Genomic DNA, 23,008 nt, shown 5'->3' with positions numbered 1-23,008 from the left:
AATACAAAGTCCTCTTTACTTTTCTGTCTCTTCTCCTCAAGCAGAGGGAAAGAGCCTCTCCTGGAGCTGCAAGTTGAGTTTTCTGGCATTGGGCTAAGGGTGGCACAAGCACTCCTTTGGCCACCCCTGCTGGCATCTCACTGGGTCATATCCCCACCAAGTTTACTGGCTCTGAGCCCAGCACAGTACCAAGACTTGACCAGGAATTGCAGCCTTTGTGGCTTAAGCCACTTTTCAAAGTTATATAGGACCACAGAGTACTTTATTAGCCTGTGGTGGTGGAGCTGCAAGAATTCAGGTTCTAACCACTTGGATTAACAATTTTCCTCTGGCTGGGGCTAGCATAATTGCTCCTTCTGCAGGTGCTGGCTGAGTTCTGCCTGGTGTTACTATCCACTGTGACAGAGAAGCACTGAGTTCCAATTCAGAATCCCACAATCACTGCTGTCTCCGTGCCCTAGGCACATAGATTCTCCATGCCACAGCGCTGCTGCTGGGTGGTGGTGGTGTGGGGGCGGTGTGGTTGCCTTTCCTACCCTCTTCAGTGCCTCTTTCAGTGATGTGAAGCTAAAACCAGGTACTGTAATTGCTCACCTGCTTATTGATTCTTACGAAGGTGCTTTTGTGTGTGAATAGTTGTCCAATTTGTTGTTCTGGTGGAGACGATCATCAGTGGATGTTTCTATTTGGCCACCTTGCTCTGCCTTGACATTCAAGTTTTCTTGATGAGCCATTCTCATTTTAGAAGCTCACTGATTTCTCTTTTCTTTTAATTAACAAACTATTAATAATTTATACCATACAAGTTATTACTCGGCTGTAAATCATTTTTAAACCAGTATCCAATTATTTGAAATTTATGAGTCTCCTTTCTCCAATAAGAATATAAGTTCTTTGATCAATATGGCTCACTACAGTAAAACCAAGGATAATTTATCTTAGTTACCATAATGTTTAATGAAATACTGTTCCAAAGTTTTTCCAAAGAGAAGTCACTCCTTATACTTAGTATCTATCTTCAGTGCCTAACATGGGGCTGAGTACGTACAAGGTATTCAATAAATGCTTCTTGAACTGATATGGGTAACTACTAAATATTTAACTCATGTATATAATTTCATTGCTTATGCTTTCAATGTCTTAAAATGGAGAAGTCCTCACCTCACCTGAATTTGTCTGCTGTAAAATACGAACTATGTATGTGAGCTCTTAAGAGAGAGCTTACATAAATTTAAGAAATATGTAAAAGTTAGATCATGCCCAAGATTTGTTTTTCAAACATAAGAAAATAAAATACATCACCGAGGGTATAAGTATTTTATGAGTCTTTTCTTCCTCATAAAAATAAAAGTAAGATACTTTAGTCACTTTTGTTTTTAATAAATATACATTTATATTTGGAAACTGTTGCTTTCTGGGCTATAAAATTTGCTTTATCACTGGCCCTAAGAAAGACCTATAATAATAATGTTAAAATGTTATATTTCAAAACATCATATTTATATACATTGAGATACCTTTATGTCATTTTATTTTAGCCTCAAAATATATTTTAATGAATCTGTTGATTTATATGAAGTCTTTATGCACACTAAATACTTAATAATATTCCTCTATTAGGTGTTCGTGTCTCTAACTGTGCATCTGAAAAGGGGAGTTTGAATTTTTCTCAAATTCTTATGTGATCATGGCAAATAAATTAAAATAGACAATTCTGTTGTTCCATATGTAACTTTCTAGAAACTCTTTCATGAACAATATCCATTTAGAATAAGTTTCAAGCCATGTTTAAATTTATTTCAGTTGTAAACAAGATATTTTCCTTTATCATTATCAAATTAGCCACAATGCTGATACTGTCATCACTGGCCTAATTAGAATTTTTGTAACAATATAGACATTTGAACATAAACATTTGCAATAATTTTTCTATTTAGGATTCTTTTACTGGACGTTTAGGTATTCATTTTAATTGACTTTCCAAATATCACATGCTTACTGGAATAAAAAGAAAATAACAGTAGGCATTAACAAAGTAAAAACTCATAAATCAACCATTCAGAGATAAACGTATTAATATTTTAATAGATTTTTCCAATATTTTATGTGTGTATATGTATATATATGTGTATGTGTGTGTGTATATATATATACTTGTATGGTTTTTTTCTATCTTTTAGGATTATGGTATATAGAGAGTTTTAAAACATTAACATTGCATTGAATTTATTATCTGACAAGACTAGATAGTTTGCTTTTATTTATTTATTTGTTTTTTGAGACAGAGTCTCGCTCTGTCACCAGGCTGGAGTGCAGGGGCGTGATCTTGGCTCACTGCAACCTCCGCCTCCCGGGTTCAAATGATTCTCCTGCCTCAGTCTGCCGAGTAGCTGGGGCTACAGGCATGCATCACCACACCCAGCTAATTTTTGTATTTTTAATAGAGACGGGGTTTCACCATGTGGGCCAGGATGGTCTCGACCTCTTGACCTCATGATCCAGCCGCCTCAGCCTCCCAAAGTGCTGGGATTACAGACGTGAGCCACCATGCCCAGCCTGACTAGATAGTTTTCAAAAATATAATGTTTAAGCTTATGCCTGTAATCCCAGTGGTTTAGGATGCTGACGTGGGAGAATGGTTTGAGGACAGTAGTTAGAGACCAGCCTAGACAACACAAAGAGACCACGTCTCTACAATACACACATATTTGGTCTATGTGGCGGCATGTGTAGCTACTAGGAGGCTGAGACAAGAGGATCACTTGAGGCCAGGAGTTGGAGGCTGCAATGAGTTATGCTCGCACCACTGCACTCTAGGCTGAGTAACAGAGTGAAACCCTGTCTGTAAATACATGTATGTTACAGAGTGACATAGGATTTCACTGTATTATAGTCTATATATTTACCCATCTGTTTTATTTACTTTCACCACATATTTTAGATATTATTGTTTCCCATTTTCCTTTTATGTAATAAACTTTGAACACAAAATTTTGAATATAGCTCTACTTATTCATCATGCTACTTATTACAGTAGAATTTAAGTGGAATCATAATCTCTCAGAATCTTGATCAACACTTTCAAAATATATTTTTAAAGGCTGTGCAAATTTATATATCCATCTAGGGCCAACAGTTGTATTTCTGTATATATATATGTGAATATATACAGCCGCTGGAGTTGTGCAGTGTGCAGCCCACAAAACTGAACTGGTGATTTTACTCTCGCATGTAGAGTATGACTGTACCCATCTCACTATCACTAATATTAAATGTAATAAATTTAAAATTATTAATAGTATAAAAGGTTAAAAATAAACATGTTTCTTATTGAGCACTCAAGTTCAATTGCCTTTAGCAGAGATCTTTAAAAACTGTGGTGTAAACATTATAGATGTTTATTTTTTCTCACTTAGTGGTTTAGAAGGAGTAGAGGTGATTCATGTCTGGCAGTAGCTTTTTCCACCATGTTTTTGAAAGATCTCTATGGCTGTAAACTTTTTGCTGTCACCCACTTGGTCTAAGTTAGTATACCACTGCCTTTACTGTGTCCAAACAGCATTATGGAGGAAAGTGAAAAAGTGAAGGGAAGTAGAATTTCCTATTTAAGGGAACAATGCAGTTTTCTTTATGAAAAATTTCTAACTTTGTTTAAAAAACTTCTGTTCACATTCATTAGTCACAAATTAGTCACCTAGACAAATCTAATTGTTAGAGAAACTGGGAGATGTAGTGTTTGTTTTGAGTTTGTCAAGATCCAGCTGAAAACTAGGAACTAAATATTGGTGAAAAAATAGAAAAATGGTTTTGAAGAATTATTACTCTCTGCCATACAGAGAATCTTACATTTGCAATATATTTAATCACTGGTGAAATTGACATTTTTTCATGCATTTATGTAATTTTTTTATATCAATTACACATTAGTGCTCTGTGCTATTTTTGTCACAAAAGTCTTTTTAAAAATATTTTTTGTAAAGGGCTTTCTGTTTAACATTTATATTAACTTGTTCTTTTTTTTTTTTTTTTTTTTTTTGAGTTGAAGTTTCGCTCTTGTTGCCCAGGCTAGAGTGCAGTGGAGCGATCTCAGTTCACTGTGACCTCCACTTTCCAGGTTCAAGCAGTTCTCCTGCCTCAGCCTCCCGAGTAGCTGGGATTACAGGCACATACTACCACACCCAGCAAATTTTGTATTTTTAATAGAGACAGGGTTTCACCATGTTGGTCAGGCTGGTCTCGAACTCCTGACCTCTGGTGGTCCTCCTGCCTCAGCCTCCCAAAGTGCTGGGATAATAGGCATGAGCCACTGGGCCCGGCCTATATTATCTGTTGTACTCATTTTTAAGTATTATTATTATACTACTTTTTATTTATTGGAATTTTACAGACCTATGATCACATTTTTATTATCATTATACTTAGAAAGTTTTTCTATTCCCCAAGATGTTAATATTCATTAATATTTCATTATAGGATTACATAAATTTAGATTTTATTTAAAATTTTATTTTATCTTTAGGCTTTTTGTTTGTTTTTGTTGTTTGCTAAGACTAAGAAGAAAAATATCCAACTTCAGAGTTTTTTAAAATACTTTTCTTTACTAAGTTTGAAATTATTTATTTAACACTAAGTAAAAATTCAGAAGATTTTATATTGTGCTCATATAGTTTAGCATTTTTTGTTGTTGTTGTTCACTACCTTATAGTCCTGGCTCACTTTTTATTAAATATTAAAAAATTATACATATATAATTTTTAAAATAATAAGGTTATCCTCCAATATTTAGCAACTTTTAAAAATGTTTGGTGAGTTTTTATTTTTTTTCAACTATTTTTAAGATACAGGAAGCACATATTCAGGTTTGTTACATGGGTATATTGCACTCAGGTAGTGAGCATAGTACCCAATAGGTAATTTTGGGACCCATGTCCTCCTCCCTCCCTTCCCGCTCTGTAGTCTGCATTGTCTATTGTTTCCATGTTCATGTCCACATGTGTTCAATGTTTGGGTCCCACTTATGAGTGAGAATGTGTGATATTTGGCTTTCTGTCCCTGCATTAATTTCTGACCCTGGTTAGGATAATGGCCTCCAGTACCATCCATGCTGCTGCAAAGGACATGATTTTATTTTATTTTTTTTTGTGTGGCTGTGTAGTGTTCCATGGTGTGTATATGTAACATTTTCTTTATCCCATCTACCACTGATGGGCACTCAGGTTGATTCCATGTATTTGCTATTGTGAATAACAAGGCAATGGATATGTAAGTATATGTGTATTTTTGGTATAAAGATCTATTTTCCTTTGCATATATACCCAGTAATGGGATTGCTGGGTTGAATAGTAGCTCTGAAATTATAGAACTGAATGAAAATGAGATGTAAGAATCGATACAAAAGATCAGTGAAACCAAGAATTGGTACTTGGTACTTTGGAAAAAAACAAACAAGAAAAGATTGAGAGACCACTAGTTAGATTAACAAAGAAAGAAAAGAGAAGATCCAAATAAGCACAATCAGAAATGATAAGAATGACATTATAATTGATCCCACAGAAATATAAAAGATCCTCAGAGTATACTATGAACAACTCTATGCACATAAATTAGAAGATCTAGAGAAAATGGATGAATTCCTGAAAACACATAACGTCCCAAGACCGGATAAGGAAGAGATTAAAACCATGAATAGACCAATATCAAGCTCTGAAATCGAGTCACAAAAAAACAAAATAACAAAAAAAAAAGCAGTGAACCTACCAACCAAAAAAAGCACTGGATGAGATGAATTCACAGTTGAATTCTTCCAGACATGCAAAGAAGAGCTAGTGCCAATCTTACGAAAATATTCCAAAAAATGGAGGCAGAGGGGGTCCTCCCTAAGTCTTTCTATGAAGCTGGCATCAGCTTAACACCAAAATATGTCAGAAACACAATAACAGCAATAACAACAAAAACTTAAGGCCAATATCCCTGATAAACATAGGTATAAAAATCTTCAACAAAATACTAGCAAACCAAATCCCGCAGCATATCAAAAAATTTAACACACCATGATCAATTAGGCTTTATTCCTGGGATGCAAGACTGGTTTAACATACAGAAATCAATAAATGTAATTCACAATATAAACAGAATTAAAAGCAAAAACTATGAGATCCTTTCAACAGATGGAGAAACAGCTTTTGATAAAATCCAACATCGCTTCATGATAAAAAGCCTCAACAAACTAGGCATTAAAGGAACACGCCCAAAATGGTAAGAGCCACCTATCACAAACCTACAACCAACATCATATTGAATGGGCAAAAGTTAGAACTATTAAATCCTCCTGAGAACTTGGGACAAGAAAAAGATTCCCACTCTCACCACTCTTATTCAACATAGTACTGGAAGTCCTACTCAGAGCAACCAGTCAAGAGAAAGAAATTAAAGGCAACAAAATAGGAAAAGAAGATGTCAAACTATCTCTCTTCCCTGATGATATGATTCTTTATCTAGAAAACCCTTGAGAGGATGTCAAAAGACTAGTAGAACTGATAAACAATTTTACTAAGGATTCAGGTTACAAAACAGTGTACAATAATCAGTAGCATTTCTATACACCAATAATGTCCAGGCTAAGAGTCAAATAAAGAACACAATTCCCACCTCTACAATAGCAACAAAGAAAATGAAATACCTAGGAATACAGCTAATCAAAGGGGTGAAATATTTCTACAAGGAGAAGTACAAAACACTGGTGAATGAAATCAGAGACGACATAAACAAATGGAAGAACATTCCATGCTTATGGATTAAAAGAATTAATATAGTTAAAATGGCCATATTGCCCAAAACTATTTACAGATTCAATGCTATTACTACAAAACCACCAAAGTCATTCTTTACAGAACAAGAAGGAAAAAAATAAAAACTATTCTAGAATTCATGTGGAACCAAAAAAGAGTACAAATAGTTAAAGCAATACTAAGCATAAGGAACAAGGCCAAAGGCATCACACTACCCAAATTTCAACTGTACTATAAAGATATAGTAATCAAAATAGCGTTGTACAGGTACAAAAAGAGACACATGAACTAGAGAAACAGAATAGAAAATGCAGAAATAAAGCTACAAGTTTACAACCATCTGATCTTCAATAAGGCTGACAAACAAAACAAACAAAAAACAAAACGAAACGAAAAAAACAGTGGAGAAAACTCTTCTTATTCAATAAGTGGTGCTAGAATAACTGGTTAGTTACATGCAGAAGATTGAAGATGGACCCCTGCCTTTCACTATATACAAAAATTAACTCAAAAAGGATCAAAGATTTAAATGTAAGACCTCAAACTATAACAATTCCAGAAGAAAATCTTTAAACAGACAATCTACAGGATGAGAGAAAATATTCCCAAACTATGTATCCAACAAAGGTCTACTATCCAGAATCTATAAGGAACTTAAATCAACAAGCAAAAAACTAATAACCTTGGCTGGGTGTGGTGACTCACACCTGTAATCCCAGCACTTTGTGAGGCAGAGGTAGGTGGAACACTTGAGGTCAGGAGTTTGAGACCAGCCTGGCCAACATGGTGAAACCCTGTCTCTTCTAAAAATACAAAAATTAGCCGGGCTTGGTGGTCGGTGCCTGTAGTCCCAGCTACTCGGGAGGCTGAGGCAGGAGAATAGCTTGAACCTGGGAAACGAAGCTTGCCGTGATCCAAGATCATGCCACTCCCTGCAGCCTGGGCAACAGAGCGAAACTCCAGCTCAAAAAACAAACAAACAAACAAACAAAGAAACAAACAGAAAAAAAAATACACCATCAAACAACAACGACAACAACATAAAAACCTCATGAAAAGATAGGGAAAAAACATGAACGGAAACTTCTCAAAAGAAGACATACAAGTGGCCACCAAACATATAAAAGATGCTCATCATCAGTAATCATCAGAGAAATACAAATTAAAACCACAGTGAGGTACCATCTCACACCAGTCAAAATGACTCTCATTAAAAAGTCAAAACCGACAGATGCTAGCCAGGCTGTAGAGAAAAGGGAGCACTTACACACTGCTGGTGGGAATGTAAATTTTTTCAGCCATTGTGGAAAGCAGTTTGGAGATTTTGCATAGAGTTTAACATCTCTTTAAGGACTATCAGTTCTATTTTGTTGCTTTCTCCAGGGCTGGTGTTCAGTCAGGGCACATGTCTGGAGTGTGGTATATTCTACCAGGATACATTCTGAATATTTGGGACAACTGCCACACCACTTGTTAAATATTTTTGATTATCATCCTTGGGTCTATTGGTTTTTGCCTGAGCCTCACATTATGTAATTTTTCTACCTTATTATGTTGAATTATTAAGTGTTTTTCATATGTAGAGGGTATTAAAAGATCCATAAATTTTAAGGCATTATTTATAACTTTGGTTTCTCTATTCTATTTTAATCAAGAGCTAAATAAATAGAGGCTAATGTCAAAACTTGATTATTTAAATCTCTAAATATATTCAAGGAAAAAACTAAAGTATAAAATTCAAATCAAGTTTTGACTAAGCTTATACTTTTTGTGAAAGAAAATGTTTAGTTGTCTCAGAATAAATGTACATTTTAATAAATAAAAAATACCATAATATAGGAATGTCTTTATATTACTTTAGTATACTTTAAGCAAACCCCAACATAGGAGATGATATAACTTATGATTTATTGATGAGTTATAACTTCTTATTCTAATAAATTCCAAAATATTTAATTTTATTGCTATATGCTTTTACAGAAAGCCTTATGTGATTTCGGTTTTTATTATTTTTCTCATTAATATTAGAAATAATAGGAACTTATTTATGTATTTAGACATAGATAATAAATTACTGATTAGTACTTGAATAAATCAGTAATGACTAAAATCTGAAATAAATGTTGATAAACTTTGGAATATCTTTGTGTACTTCTGTGTGCATATGTATATCTTTGACTTGGGACTTTTTGTAAAATTAAGCCACCTGAATACTATTCAGGATGAGTAAAGACATTTTCTGTTTTTCTACCTTATGCCTCCATTCCTGCGTGTGATACAGACTATATTTACCAGAGATTGCTTTATTTTAAGCTGTATAATAAGATTTTGTTTAAAACGTGTTACTTCTGTTTCAATGGGATTTTCTGTATACTGTATAAATAAAAAGAGTTGCATTATCAGTGAAGCAAATATAATGTATGGTTGTCAAGACACTTGAAGATTTGATTAAGTTTTCAAATATTTTGCCATTTACATTGAGGAATTGGAAGTGTGGAAAAAATCAACGATACTGTTCTTTTGATGCTTTATTTTAGTATATAATTACCTCTTAATAAAATGTGTCATGTGACGGTTAGCAACAGTTCTGTTCATGGCATGAATGAGGAAGATTTGATAAGAGGATTGAAGGAGTGTGAACAATGATTCAACTTTTCTAGATGTTTTCTACAAATTCGATCCAATTAAGTACAATAAATACTTCTTCAACTGGTCTTATAAAGCTTTTACTTGAGTTAGATATAGGTAAAAAGAACTATATTTCATGAAATCTCCTATTGTTCCTTTTGTTTCAGGGCCTTAGTCAGCAGTCAGTATTTAATTATGATACACGAAATGCTATTTCTTTTAGGTTAGAGGTAATTAGAAAAATCAAGAAATATTAGGAAACACGTTATATACCACAGTAATTTATCATTAATAATTTTTAAATATTATCAGAGTGGAAATTCAGAGACTGACAAGGACATTTATCCAGCACACTTTCAAGTCAGTCGTTCAGTGTGTAGGATTAGGATCATGTGTTTTGAAACCTACGTATTTTGAGTTGAATCTCAGGCAACTATCTGACTGATCTAGATATCATCTTACTCATCTGTGAATTGGGAATTAATTAGAAATATTATATACATCTACTTAATAGGCTTGTAAAGCTTGAGATGATAGATAGATAATGACGATGATGAGACAGAGAGATCAGAAAAGTCTGTATTATAATAAGTGCTAAATAAATAGTAATTCTTCATTATTATTAGCATCAACATCATCAATTTTTTACATAGTTGTCAAGAAGCTGAGCATCTTGGCTTGCCATATTTTTATTTTCTAAAATAATAAAGTGATTAGTGATACATTAAAAGCTAGTGTTAATTATATATAGACTCCAGTCTTTCAACACCTTCATTTTTTAATTGTAGGTTACATATTATGGATGATTTAAGATTCAGTTTTGCAGTAAAGCACTTGTTGATGTGTATGCATATCCCACAAGGACATGTTGAATGTAATCTACATTTATAACCTATGGAAACTGCTTCTTCCTTTTGCAGGTACAAATGATTCATTATAATAATTTTATTAAGAATTATTATTATTATTATTATTATTATTTTGAGATGGAGTCTCACTCTGTCGCCCAGGCTGGAGTGCAGTGGCATGATCTCGGCTCACTACAAGCTCCGCCTCCTGGGCTCACGCCATTCTCCTGCCTCAGCCTCCCAAGTAGCTGGGACTACAGGTGCCTGTCACCATGCGTGGCTAATTTTTGGTATTTTTAGTAGAGACGGGATTTCGCTGTGTTAGCCAGGATGGTCTCGATCTTCTGACCTCGTGAACTGCCCGCCTCGGCCTCCCACAGTGCTGGGATTACGGGTGCAAGCCACCGCGCCCGGCCTAAGAATTATTTCTTTTCATACTCCTGAATAATGAGTCCTCTTTTCTCTGCCCCCTCACTGCCATGTTTAAGTTGATCTTAACTTTCCTGGGAAAATGTGGGGGCTTATAAAGACATCTGCTCCACCCTTTGCCTTCCAGCCATCTACCTTCTACAATTCATACTCATTATGGATTCAATAGCTGTATTCAGTCAGTATCTTTCTTCCTCTAAAATAATCACATTTTAGTTTCTTATAGTTTTGTGAGGGTGAAGAAGCCCTAGATGTTTTCTTTTGCATTATTTTCTTCCCTTGCCTTGGCTTTCCCTTTTTATTCTCCTTCAAAAAAGTTTTCATTTTTCTCTGGATGGTCTCTTAATATGTCTCCTTTGAGCCACATTTCTTAGAATGATCTTAACCTGTTCTCCCAGACAGCAGAGCTTAACAAAAAAGACCAGTGGATATTTGATGAATTTTGAATTTTAATTTTTGTGGGTACGTAGTAGGTATACGTATTTATGGGGTACATGAGCTGTTTTGGTACAGGCATGTAATGCATAATAATCACATCACGTAAAGTGAGATATTCATCCCCATAAGTATTTATCCTTTGTGTTACAAAAACTCAATTATACTTTTTTAGTTATTTTAAAATGTAAAAATAAATTATTATCGGCCAGGCATGTTGACTCACGCCTGTAATCGCAGCACTTTCCGAGACCAGGGTAGGCAGATCTCTTGAGGTCAGGAGTTGGAGACCAGCCTGGCCAACATGGTGAAACTCCGTCTCTACTAAAAATACGAAATTAGCTGAGTGTGGTGGCACACCAGTAATCCCAGCTACTTGGGAGGCTGAGGCAGGAGAATCGCTTGAACCTGGGAGGCGGAGGCTGCAGTGAGCTGAGATCACGCCACTGCACTCAGTCTGGGTGACAGAGTGAGACTCCACCTAAATATACATACATACGTACATACATGTATACACATACACATACATATATATATACACACACATACACACATATATATATATATCTGACTATAGTCATCCTGTTGTTGTACCATCAAATACTAGATCTTATTCATTCTTTCTATTTTTTCACACCCATTAACCTCTCCACCTACATCCCCATCCTCCTGACTACCCTTCCCAGCCTCTGATAACCATCCTTCTGCTCTCTATCTCCATGAGTTCAATTGTATTGATTTTTAGATCCCACAAGTAATTGAGAATGCAATGTTTGTCTTTCTGTGCCTGGGTTATTTTACTTAGTATAATGACTTCCCATTCCATCCATGTTGTTGCAAATGACAGGATCTCATTCTTTTTTTAGGGATGAATAGTACTCCATTGTGTATAAGTACCATACTTTCTTTATCCATTCACCTGTTGATGGACACTTAAGTTGCTTCCAAATCTTGACTATTGTAAACAGTGCTGCAGCAAACATAAGAGTGTAGATATCTCTTCTACATACTGATTTCCTTTCTTTTGGGTATATACCCAGCATTGAGCTTGCTGGAATATATGGTAGCTCTATTTTTAGTTTTATGGTGAACCTCTAAACTGTTTTCCATAGTAGTTGAAAGAATTTATATTCCTACCAAGAGTGTACAAGAGTTCTCTTTTTTTGTTTTGTTTTGTTTTGAGACAGAGTCTCGTTCTGTCGCCCAGGCTGGCACAATCTCGGCTCACTGTAAGCTCCACCTCCTGAGTTCACGCCATTCTCCTGCCTCAGCCTCCCAAGAGTTCTCTTTTTTCCACATTCTCACCAGCATTTTTTATTGCCTGTTTATTGGATAAAGCCATTTTAATTGGGGAGAGATGATATCTCACTGTAGTTTTGATTAAATTTCTTTGACGATCAGTGATGCTGAGCATCTTTTTATATGCCTGTTTGCCATTTATTTGTCTTTTTTGAGAACTTTCTATTAAAATATTTTGCTCATTTTTAATCAGATTATTAGATTTTTCCTATAGAGCTGCTTAAATTCCTTGTATATTCTGCTTATTAATTCCTTATCAGATGGGTAACTTGCAGGATAATGTTTTACTAAGGAATATAATCAAGAAAGAAAGGATGAAGAACAGTAGAGGGAAGGAGAGAAGTGAGAAACCAATGAGATCAAATTCTATTTTGAGTATGACATTTTGCTATCTCCTTAAATTGTTCATCCAAAGCAAGTGCTTCACACCTCACTCACCTCTCCCCAGTTACAGCCCTGATTGAGAGGCATTATCAATTCAGATGCCAACAGGTGCAACTGGTTGTCTGATCCAGGAACTCTGTTTCCTAAGAAGTGTAGACTGAGTCTTGGGATCACCCATCAGTGGGGAGTAAAGGGTACCTCTGTGAAGACGGTCAAAATCACAGAGCTATCATAAGAGGCAAGTGAATCTAAGAAGATGTGAAATGGTGACTAAGAGATGTACAATCCACTCTTCACAGAACTCAGCTACTTGAGTGTCTGCCATATATCTGGCTCTCATAAAAAAAGAAGAAAAAATTGTCCTTACTTCTCTGATAGAGATGAAATAAATCAATTATTTTCAGAGAAGTTCCTTTAAGGTAGTGGCCAGCTGCACCCTCTGAAAACTTAATGCAAGTGGGCTAGGAGATTGGCTATCGCTCCCATTACTGTAGCTGGTCCTGGGGTTGCAACTGGTCTTTGCCATCTCCTCTCTTCTACCACCCAGTCTAGATTCCCTTCATCTTTAGTAATTCTTTGACTGGTCTGGGTGACTTGTCTCATGGAATGATGCAAATCTTCATTTCAGAGTTGTCTAAATTATTACATTTTTCAGTGTTCTCAGAACATAGTTATTACATTCTCTATTTTGCTTTCAAAACTAGAGGTAGAAGCATCAAGTATTGTCGCTTTGAATCCCTTGAGTATTACTTGTCTCTGCCCCCATTATTAAGCAGCAACCCTGACTCTTTATGCTAATCATGGAAGTAAGCCTCCTCTAGTACTGCAACTGCTTTATTTGCTCATAGATCTGCTGGCATGAAGAGTACTGTATGAACCAAGGAAGGTTGTAGCTTCAAGTTTAATCGTACCCTTAATATGTTCTCTAGCAGAAGCATTTCTCTCCTGGGATACAGGATCTCTAGCCCTATATAGCCAAAACTTGCAGAGATGGGAAGCATGACTACAAGTGGGTCATGGAGTGGTGGTAAAAGGAGCCAGTCTTACTTCTATCTTTTGGTTTCAAGACCCAAGTAGTGTAACTAAAAGGCCATAGGACTATATACTGGCCATCGATTAAGTGCGTGTACTGCATTCTGGAAGTCAACACCTTAACCTCACAGAGTACTCATTTTAAGCTTGTACTGTAACTGAGATCATAGCAGGCAATTTCATCTGTCTCTGAGGTTGACTGCATGTGGATGATTGGGTGCCTGAATTCCATGTACATATCATTATTGGTACACTTTCTTTGCCATAAATTATGTCTTTTCCAGTGAGGCAATGCTATGTGCAATATAACATTGATAATTCAGGTACATCTTTGCAAAGTCATACTACATGGCCTCTCCCACACAGGAAAGAACTCTGTAAGAAGGGATTACAGTTGATAAGGAGAAATCACAACTCTCCAGGGTGTAAAAGTTCTGATGTGATTTACCTGCCAGTAAATGGTCAGATGGTATTCTCAAGTAATGTTGTCATAGAGAGGGCTCAATGTAAGTTTTTGCTGCTAATAGGTTGTACATTCAGTGGTGACAAATAGATACATCTTGTAGAGAAGGAGTCAGTGTTATTAAGTGTACTTATGAAATTTCTGTCTGCTATCATGGTTACTCTATTCGTGGTTTCATTATAGAAGTCTTGAGATAATCAAGAAGAAATGCTGGCTGCCATTCATAGGAAGAGTCTTCCTATTTCCTGGTGGTTTGAAGCTCTGACTTTGGGAGAAATTCTCCAATGGACATTAATATGTGACACAAAGATTGAAATGTTTTGCATCTCTTCCCATAGGTCCAACCACAAAGGCCAACTTGAGGTGCCCATCCTTGTTTTTTCAATCTTATTCCTTTGAAGCCCATGTTCAATTAATTAAGCCATTTCCCACCACCCAATAATTTATGCATATCTACAGTGAAAGACACTTCTAGTTCTACATAAAGTAGTGACCAAATTTACAGCCCACAACCATGTCACCTGAGAGCATTTCCCTTTCCTAGTATATTTTAGGAGGGGAGCTGTCACGTGTCAGCAGTCAATTTTAGCTAGCAACAACATGTCATCAATGATTCAGTCTAGAGTTCTTTTTTTCCTGTCATTTTGTTGTAGGAAATCTCTTATGAGTCATGGGTATGAGCAGAGGGTAGATAAAGTAGGCATTATGATATGTACCTGTTCATGTAATTTACTCATGCTTTCTGGACCTACTCAGGCCCAGATCTAGATATATAATTTCACCAAACAATGGACTGTTGCTATGCCCACTTAAACTCATGCCTCGGCAGATCTGATTGTACTCAACTTAAAGGGTGATTCCAATTACATAATCAATTGTATTCCACAGCCAAGCATTCATTTTTTAAAATGTAATTGGTATTTCTGTGTTACACATTTTAATGCTTAAGTATCAGAATAATGAGTCCTAGGGTTCACCAGGATTCTTTTTGGTGAAAATTTTGTATTTCTTTCTGGAGCCATAACTGTAAGCCTATCAACAAAACCTAAGATACAGAAGTAACAGAAAATATGGAGTTTATATGGCCTTTTAAAAATAAGTGTGGCCAGTTTTACAAGTTTAGTCTTTGTGACATTGTGTGAAACTACTCAACTAGCCATCTAAAAGGATGTGTTTTGGATTAAGTTTAAACATTTATATTAAGATTAACCAGATTTCAAGAAAAAGTAAATGATCTATGTATTATAAAAATAGAATGAAAGTAAGAATTAGATCATTTTCAGATAAATTTACACAAATCATAAATTAGTTTAAAAAATTTCAGAAAATTTAATTGTAATATAATTCTTAACAAAATTTAGCTAAAATATGGTTTTGAGTAATAATCACTTTTTATTCAACAGAGTCCAGAGATTAGACAGCTATACTCCACAGAAATGGCATAAACACCAAAAGGAAAACTTTAAAAAATTTACTTCATCAGATGACTATATCGAGTCTTAAACATGGCAGATAATCCACTCATCATTCTTAGGCATGCAGCCTACCACACAACTTTGGCAAAGAAACACCACACAAGGTTGAGGATTATAAACCAGAGCAGCCAGGTGCCCAGAAGGTCAGTCCTTACCATGAGGTGGATATTTCTTCTATCCTTCTTAGTTCCTCCCAGCTACTTGGCCCTAAGCAGAGAGCATCAGCTCTCCTGTGCCTCTTGGTACTAACCTCTGGCTGTAGCCCAACCAGGCAGGTGTTGCAGATAGAAGAGTGTGCCATTGCTGCAGGGTCAACTCTCCCAGAATATTTGCCTCTACTTCAGTGGAGTAGTGAGCAAAATGTCTTTCAGGAAGTCTGTACCAACTTTTACTCCTATTGACAGTTCCCGAGAATACCTGTCTTACTGTTTCCTCCCTGACACAGTTTGCCTTAATTCAAGTCTAAGTGTGTATGTACTTTGGCAGTGCAGGAGGAGGATCTAATCGCCATGGCTTTGCTTTTTGAGGAAGTAGCCTATATGGGGAATACACACACCATCTCCCTGGGGTGGAGCTCATTTTTCTGTATCAGCTGAAAAGGCTGTGGGAGGATTTGGCTATCAATCGGAGTCTCTCTCTCTCTCTCTCTCTCTCTGTATCTCTCTCTCTCTCTCTCTCTCTCTCTCTCTCTCTATCTATATATATATACACCTTTCTATGGCTGTGAATGTACTCCCCACAGGAAACCAGGCTGTAGTTCCTTCCTCTTTAGAAGCAAATGTGTATTAAATGCTTGTAGCATGCTTTATATTTATATAATATAATTTTGTATATCATGAGGTTTTATAAGAACCTCATGATATAGGTACTCTTGTCCCATTTTTTATATATTGGGGAAAACTGAGGAACAGATGAAACAATGTGGAGCTATGAAGTCATATAGTCAGTATGTGGTGGGAAACTGGGATTCAGACTCACACCTCCAGAGCTGACTCCTCATCACCGCACACAGTGGCTCAGAGAACCATTATGGTGAACAGGAATCTGCATTAGCAGCTGCTATTAGAGCAGGTTTTTAGGAATATTGCTAGTTGCCTAGTCAAAGAGTATGATAATATTCTCATTCCAGTTTCATGCAGAAAATAAACTAAAATATGTCAAGTTATTTTGTTTGGGGTAAAATAGCTTTTTTATTGTATGACAATTAGTAAAGTTAGGTATTCTGTTTACTTTGAATGCTGAGTGAAATACATTCTTAAATATTTAAGGAAATAAAAAGATGATCTTAAAAGCTCTATTATGGGTGAAAATTATTTCTTAAATTGATGCTGTCTTTCCTAGAGAAACAATGTGGTTTGAATAAACAACATTTTAATTCATTTTTAAGATTAGGAGTCTTTCTCTTGTTATGGCAATAAAATGCTCTAACAGAATTGGAATGTGAAAAATTTTGAATGCCATGCCATGTAAATAGTCTCTAATAACTTTGAGAAGAGTTTAAGGAAAAAATATCAGCTTTCCAGTTTTGATTAACATGTCAATGAAGACTTATTTTTTTAACTTGGTTTTAAGTATTCTATTCTGGTGATCCAGAAAATTGCAAATGGCAGATAAATAGCACATGTCCCATCATCTCCATCTGACACTCATATGAGACATTACTAATCAATCACATCTCTTTCCCATTGAAACTGAATTTTATCTCAGAAACTTTTCAAGACAGGGCTTTCACCAGCCACTCTTAGTTGACTAGAGTTAGTATAGGTGTTTACTATATTCCATCTCTGACTTATCTTCCACTTCTGACTTAAGCAATCCACTATTATCTCAACCATAGCTAAAAAGGAAATATTGGTTGATCACTTACTATGTTTTATGTTTTGTGCTAAACAGTGGAAATAGAATAATTTAAAAGTTGATACTTTTTAAATTCACGGTAGGCTGTCATAAGAAACAATCCCTTAATTCAATGACTTCACCAAATAAGTTTGTCACTTATGCAAAGTGCATTGCAGATGTCACTGGTTGGGTGACCCCATGGGGCAAGGCCTCCAAGGAGTGATAGAGGAACTCTGGATCCTTCAAACAGTGGCTCTTCCATTTTCAAGGTTGCCATAGCACATTTAACCATGTCAGCCTGGAAGTGACACAAATCACTTTTAAATATATCCACTGACCAGAAAAAGTCACACCACCTCAACTAAATGCAAAGAAACTAGGAAATGTAGCCACTGACTGGACTCCCTCTTCCTAAATGAAACTGTGGAAGGAAGGATAGCCTGAATATTTTGATAGGCAACTAGTCATCTCTGAAAGAAATAGGCATAGTCCTTTACTTATCAGATTTACCACCTAATAAAATCTTTATTTCCAAAGTGTGCTCCTTCTCAAGCTTTTCATCTCCAGCAGCATGTGCCCTTTGCAATCTATGGTCATCTCTATGTTTATATAATATTCCTATTATATATATATTCTTTATACATATATTCATCTATTCACAGCAACATATACATACACACACACTGCCTAAATTTGAAACTGTCCGTCATTCTCAAATTAACACAAATTATGCACTTCTCTTTTCCATTATTGGCATTCTTATTTTTTACAGCTTTACTAATATAGAGCTATTTTTGGTTTCTTCACAAGCTCTTAACCAGGTCTATCCAATCTTTAAATAAAAATTAAGATAATTTTTCAGCTGTGATTTTTACATACTTTTTCTCAATTCTCCTGAATCTACTTCAATTTGAAATTATCATGGCCTTTTCTAAAGTGGATTTCTCATTTCCAACTAACTAACATCTTTTTTATTACTGGCACATTTAGCTCCCCATGACTAAGTCTAACATATCTTATACTAAAAACATTATTGATTTAATTAATGCTAACATTTCATCTTGTGAAAACATGCAGCAGTATGATGCATTTCATGTATTTTTACTTAGCTGAACACTGGCTTTATGGGAGTAGTGCTCCAGCTGTTTGTGGTCTGTTTTTTTTTTTTTTTTTTTTTTTTTTTTTATGAACACATCACTCTTTATTTCCTCTGTGGGAATTTTGAGGGCTGAAGCAAAGGATTCTTCACCCAAAAGTCACATTCTTTATCAAAACCTCCCAAGCTCTTCACAATTAATGATGGAATAACTGCATATCCACATACAAAAGAATGAAATTGGACCATTATTTTATACCATACACAAAAATAAACTCAACCTTAATGAAAGACTTGAAGATAAGACCTGAAACTCTAAAACCACTAGAAGAAAATTTAGAGGAAAGCTCCATAACATTAGTCTAGGCAAAAATTTCTTGGATATGACACCAAAAGTACAGGCAACAAAAGCAAATATAGACAAATGGGACTACATTAAACAAAAATAAAACATTTAACAGAGTAAAAAGGAAACCTACACAACGGAGGAAAATATATATAAACCATACATCCAAAAAGGGGTTAATATAAAAAATCTACAAGGAACTCATGCAACTCAATAGCAAATAAAACCAAACAACCCAGTTAAAAAAAATGTGTGAAGGGCTTGAATAGACATTTTTCCAAAGAAGACTTACAAATGACTGTCAGGGACAAGAAAAAATGCTCAACATCAGTAATGATCAGGGAAATGCAAACCAAAACTATAACAAAATATCATCTCACACCTGTTCAGATGGCTACTATCAAAAAATCCCAAAAACATAACAAGTATTCAAAAGACAATTTAGAACCCTTGTACACTATTGATGGGAGTATAAAGTAATGTAGCCACTAGTAAAACAGTATGGAGTATCCTTAGAAAATTAAATATAGAAATATGATATGATCTAGCAATCCCACTTCTGTGTACTTATCCAAAAGAAGTGAAATTGGAATCTTGAAGACATATTTGCACTCTATTAGTTGCATTTACAGTAGTCAAAGTATGGAAACAATCTAAATGTCCACTGACAGATGAATAGATACAGAAACTGTGATGTGTACATATTATTCAACCTTAAAAAAGAAGCAAATCCTGCCATATCTGACTACATGGATCAACCTTGAGGACATTATGTTAAGGGAAATAAGCCAGATACAGAAGGACAACTACTCCGTGATTCCACTTATATGAGGTATTGGTCAAAGTCATAAAAACAGAGTAGAATAATGGTTTCCAGGGCCTGAATGGGATCTCGGAGAAATGGGGAGTTGCTATTCAACAGGTATAAAGTTTCAGTTAGGCAAGATGAACTTTTAGAAATCTATTGTTCAACATTGTGTCTATAGTTCACAGTATGCACCATACACTTATATTTGTTGAGGATATATGTCATATTATGTAGTCTTATAATTTTAAAACAAAGAAAAGCCTCCCAGGGAAGGAAGAATTACTCAATACCTTCATTGTCTAATATGATAAATGTGAGCCACATGCATTGGAGTAAACAAAATACATTTTTAAAATTAATTTTATGTCTTTTTTAATGTACCTACTACAAAACTCAAAGTTACATGATATTTACATTACATATCTGTTGCACCACACAACACTGGAGGAGATCTTTTGAAAGTATGAGTGAATACACTTAATCTTATAGGCTTTGGGTTAAATAAGGGTCATGTGGAATTAAATTTGCTGTTATTTGGCTTGTAGTCAGCTAAAGGAATATATTCTATTTTCTCTATTTTTTGTTGTTGTTCCTGATGAGTTTAATAATGAAAACAAACTTATATATATGCTGAGAGAGTAGTTAATTTGGCTAGAAAAAATTTTTTTAAAGAATGATAAATTGATGCATTTGATATCTTAGAATGAATGCTTTCTTCAAAATACAAGGATTGACATTCAATGTAACCTTTAGTATCTTGCATGCTTTGTTTAGTAGCTTGTTTCACTCTAGTATCCTCTGCGTGTTCTATGTCTCTCTTACTTGTATGACGTTATCTTAAAATCTGTTATCCTCTAGAGTTACATAAACTATGGAGTCAGATATTTTAATTTTATCAGATGTTAGGATATTTCTTCAGAATAGAACATATATTTAACATCCTGTCTACTTTAATGGATTTTATTGACTGATTGATTTGTATTCAAAAGTCTTTACACTCTCCAAAAATTTATTTTATATTATAATGAGCAATTATCAAGTGCATTTTAGTGAGACTGGAAATGTCAAGTCAATATCTGTTCAAGTCTTTGGGAGTCTATGTTAAAACTCTTGGCATAGAGATAGTATAATGACGAGAACAGGGAAATCTACCATTGGTGACAACAGTGACTTAATTACCTTGGTTTCCAATTTCATAAGGATAAGAGGAATGCATGAAAATTTGACAATGGAAATTTTAAAGAAGACTTTGTTTATTTCCTGATGTAAGCCTTACCAGAAAATCACTCCACTAATCATTAAAGTAAGGTGTAAGTTTTTTTAAGCTAGTTACTTCAGAATATGAATATAGAATAAGAATCTGCTTCTTCAAAGACTAAACAGAATCATCTTAAACTGCTGGAGTATTTATGAAAACTCAGTAGTGGCTGGTAACTATTTCTATGGTAGTGGACGCATTTAACTTTAAAGTAGCCATTTGCCTATGGGGATGTTACCCTTTGAAAACATTTTCCTTGCAGGGCAGAATTTCTGATTATCCATTTAACCTTGGAAGACCGCGTATCTGCAGTGCTTTCCCAAACTTGCTCCATTTTCCTCTTGATTCCTTGTGTATAATAAGGTGAAGCATATTTCATTAATTAAGAGTTTTAGTTAAAAAAGGGCTGAAGTGAATCTATCATGGAGACATTGCATAGGAGCAATGCTGAAGTTCCTGACTTTAGTTTTCCTTTTTATTCCCCAGTTTGTTTGTTGAGTTGTTTTATTCTTTATTAGATTTATCCATGTCAAGATGTTATCTCAGAAGTGCCTGGCTAGCAAGAAGAAATTATGTGCTACCCACATCACCTAGCTTGGCCTCTATGTGGATAAGTTGGAAACACGGGTAAACTCACACTGGATCCTTGGAAAGCACCTATAAACCACAGGACACTCCCATGCTGGGGACTGTTGTATAAGGTGATACCCATAGAGCAGCACCTTCATGTTTGAGCTAGTGGCAGTATTACTGTCAATCAAAGCCTGTCAGAGGGAGGTCAAGATGACCAATGGGCCCATTTCTGAATCCAGAGAAAGCTACAAATACAGGCTTTTGATATTGCCTGTAAAAGAGATTACTTCCTTGTCAGAATTACTAATGTGTTAACTATAAGTTTAAATATATCACAATTTTTGGAAACCTGTTTTATTATGGCATTGAAACAAAATATTACAAAAGCCGCAACAACTGGAAGTGTTCTGGACTTCTCTATGTGTTTATGAGGCCCTGCTATTCACCAGCGAAAGAGTGGCTGAGAGCCTCCGCTGAGCAAAAGCTTCTGAGACTATGATGTGGTCTCAGATCCTGGGTCCCCTACTGTCTGACTGTGGTCATCTATCAGGTTCAGTTTCCTCACCTGAAGTGCAGTTAACTACACTTTCAAAAATATTCTGAGAGAAAATTGAGATAATGTGTATTAGCTTACTGGGAAGTATTAGGTACAAAATAGCCATAAGCTAATAATATCACTAACAGATATGATTTATTAGTAAGTCTACTTATAGGGCACGTCTCTGTGTACAAAGCTTGCTACCTTAGGTTCTTCCTACAAGTGTTATGTTTTCCGTGGCATTTTCAAGAAGAAACTATATTTTTATAATTTTTAATTTTATTTTTAATTTTTATGCATACATAGCAGTTGTACACATTATAGGGTACATGTATTATTTTTCCATAAGCATACCATGTGTAATGATCAAATCTGGGTAATTGGAATATTTCATAACCTGAAACAATTATCATGTCTTTGTACTGGAAACATTACATATTTTATCTTCTAACTATGTTAAAATACACAATAAACTATTATTAACTATAGTTTCCCTATTGTGCTACTGAACATTAGATTTTATTTCTCCTATCGAACTGTATTTTTGAACCCACTAACCAACCTGTTTTCGCTCCCCGCTTGCCACTACCCTTCCCAGCCTCTGTCAACCACCATTCTATTAACTATCTCCAGGAGATTATTTTTTTTTAGCTTCCACATATGCATGAGAAAATACAATAGTGGCTGGCTTATTTCATTTAACATAACATCCTACAGTTTCATCCATGTTGCTGTGAATTGTAGGATTTCAGTCTCTTTTTATGGCTGA

General features: G+C 35.3%; 2 protein-coding genes across 5 annotated transcripts in view; both read left to right on the top strand.

Annotated features, from left to right (window-relative positions):
* LOC105482223 (sodium/potassium transporting ATPase interacting 3) overlaps window positions 1-23,008 on the top strand; it is a 656,509-nt gene that overhangs the window by 75,449 nt on the left and 558,052 nt on the right. The gene's annotated exons all lie outside the window — the stretch shown is intronic.
* Window positions 1-23,008, top strand: part of LOC139355597 (gametogenetin-like) — a 197,591-nt gene that overhangs the window by 151,543 nt on the left and 23,040 nt on the right. The window contains exon 9 of the mRNA XM_071067432.1: window positions 10,205-10,336. The gene's annotated coding sequence lies outside the window, so the exon portion shown is untranslated. The remainder of the gene's footprint in view (window positions 1-10,204; window positions 10,337-23,008) is intronic.

Source organism: Macaca nemestrina, chromosome 8, assembly GCF_043159975.1.
Source record: "Macaca nemestrina isolate mMacNem1 chromosome 8, mMacNem.hap1, whole genome shotgun sequence".
NCBI classification, from domain to species: domain Eukaryota; kingdom Metazoa; phylum Chordata; class Mammalia; order Primates; family Cercopithecidae; genus Macaca; species Macaca nemestrina.
Note: the sequence above shows the minus strand (reverse complement) of the source record. Positions and strands in the feature narration are given on the sequence as shown.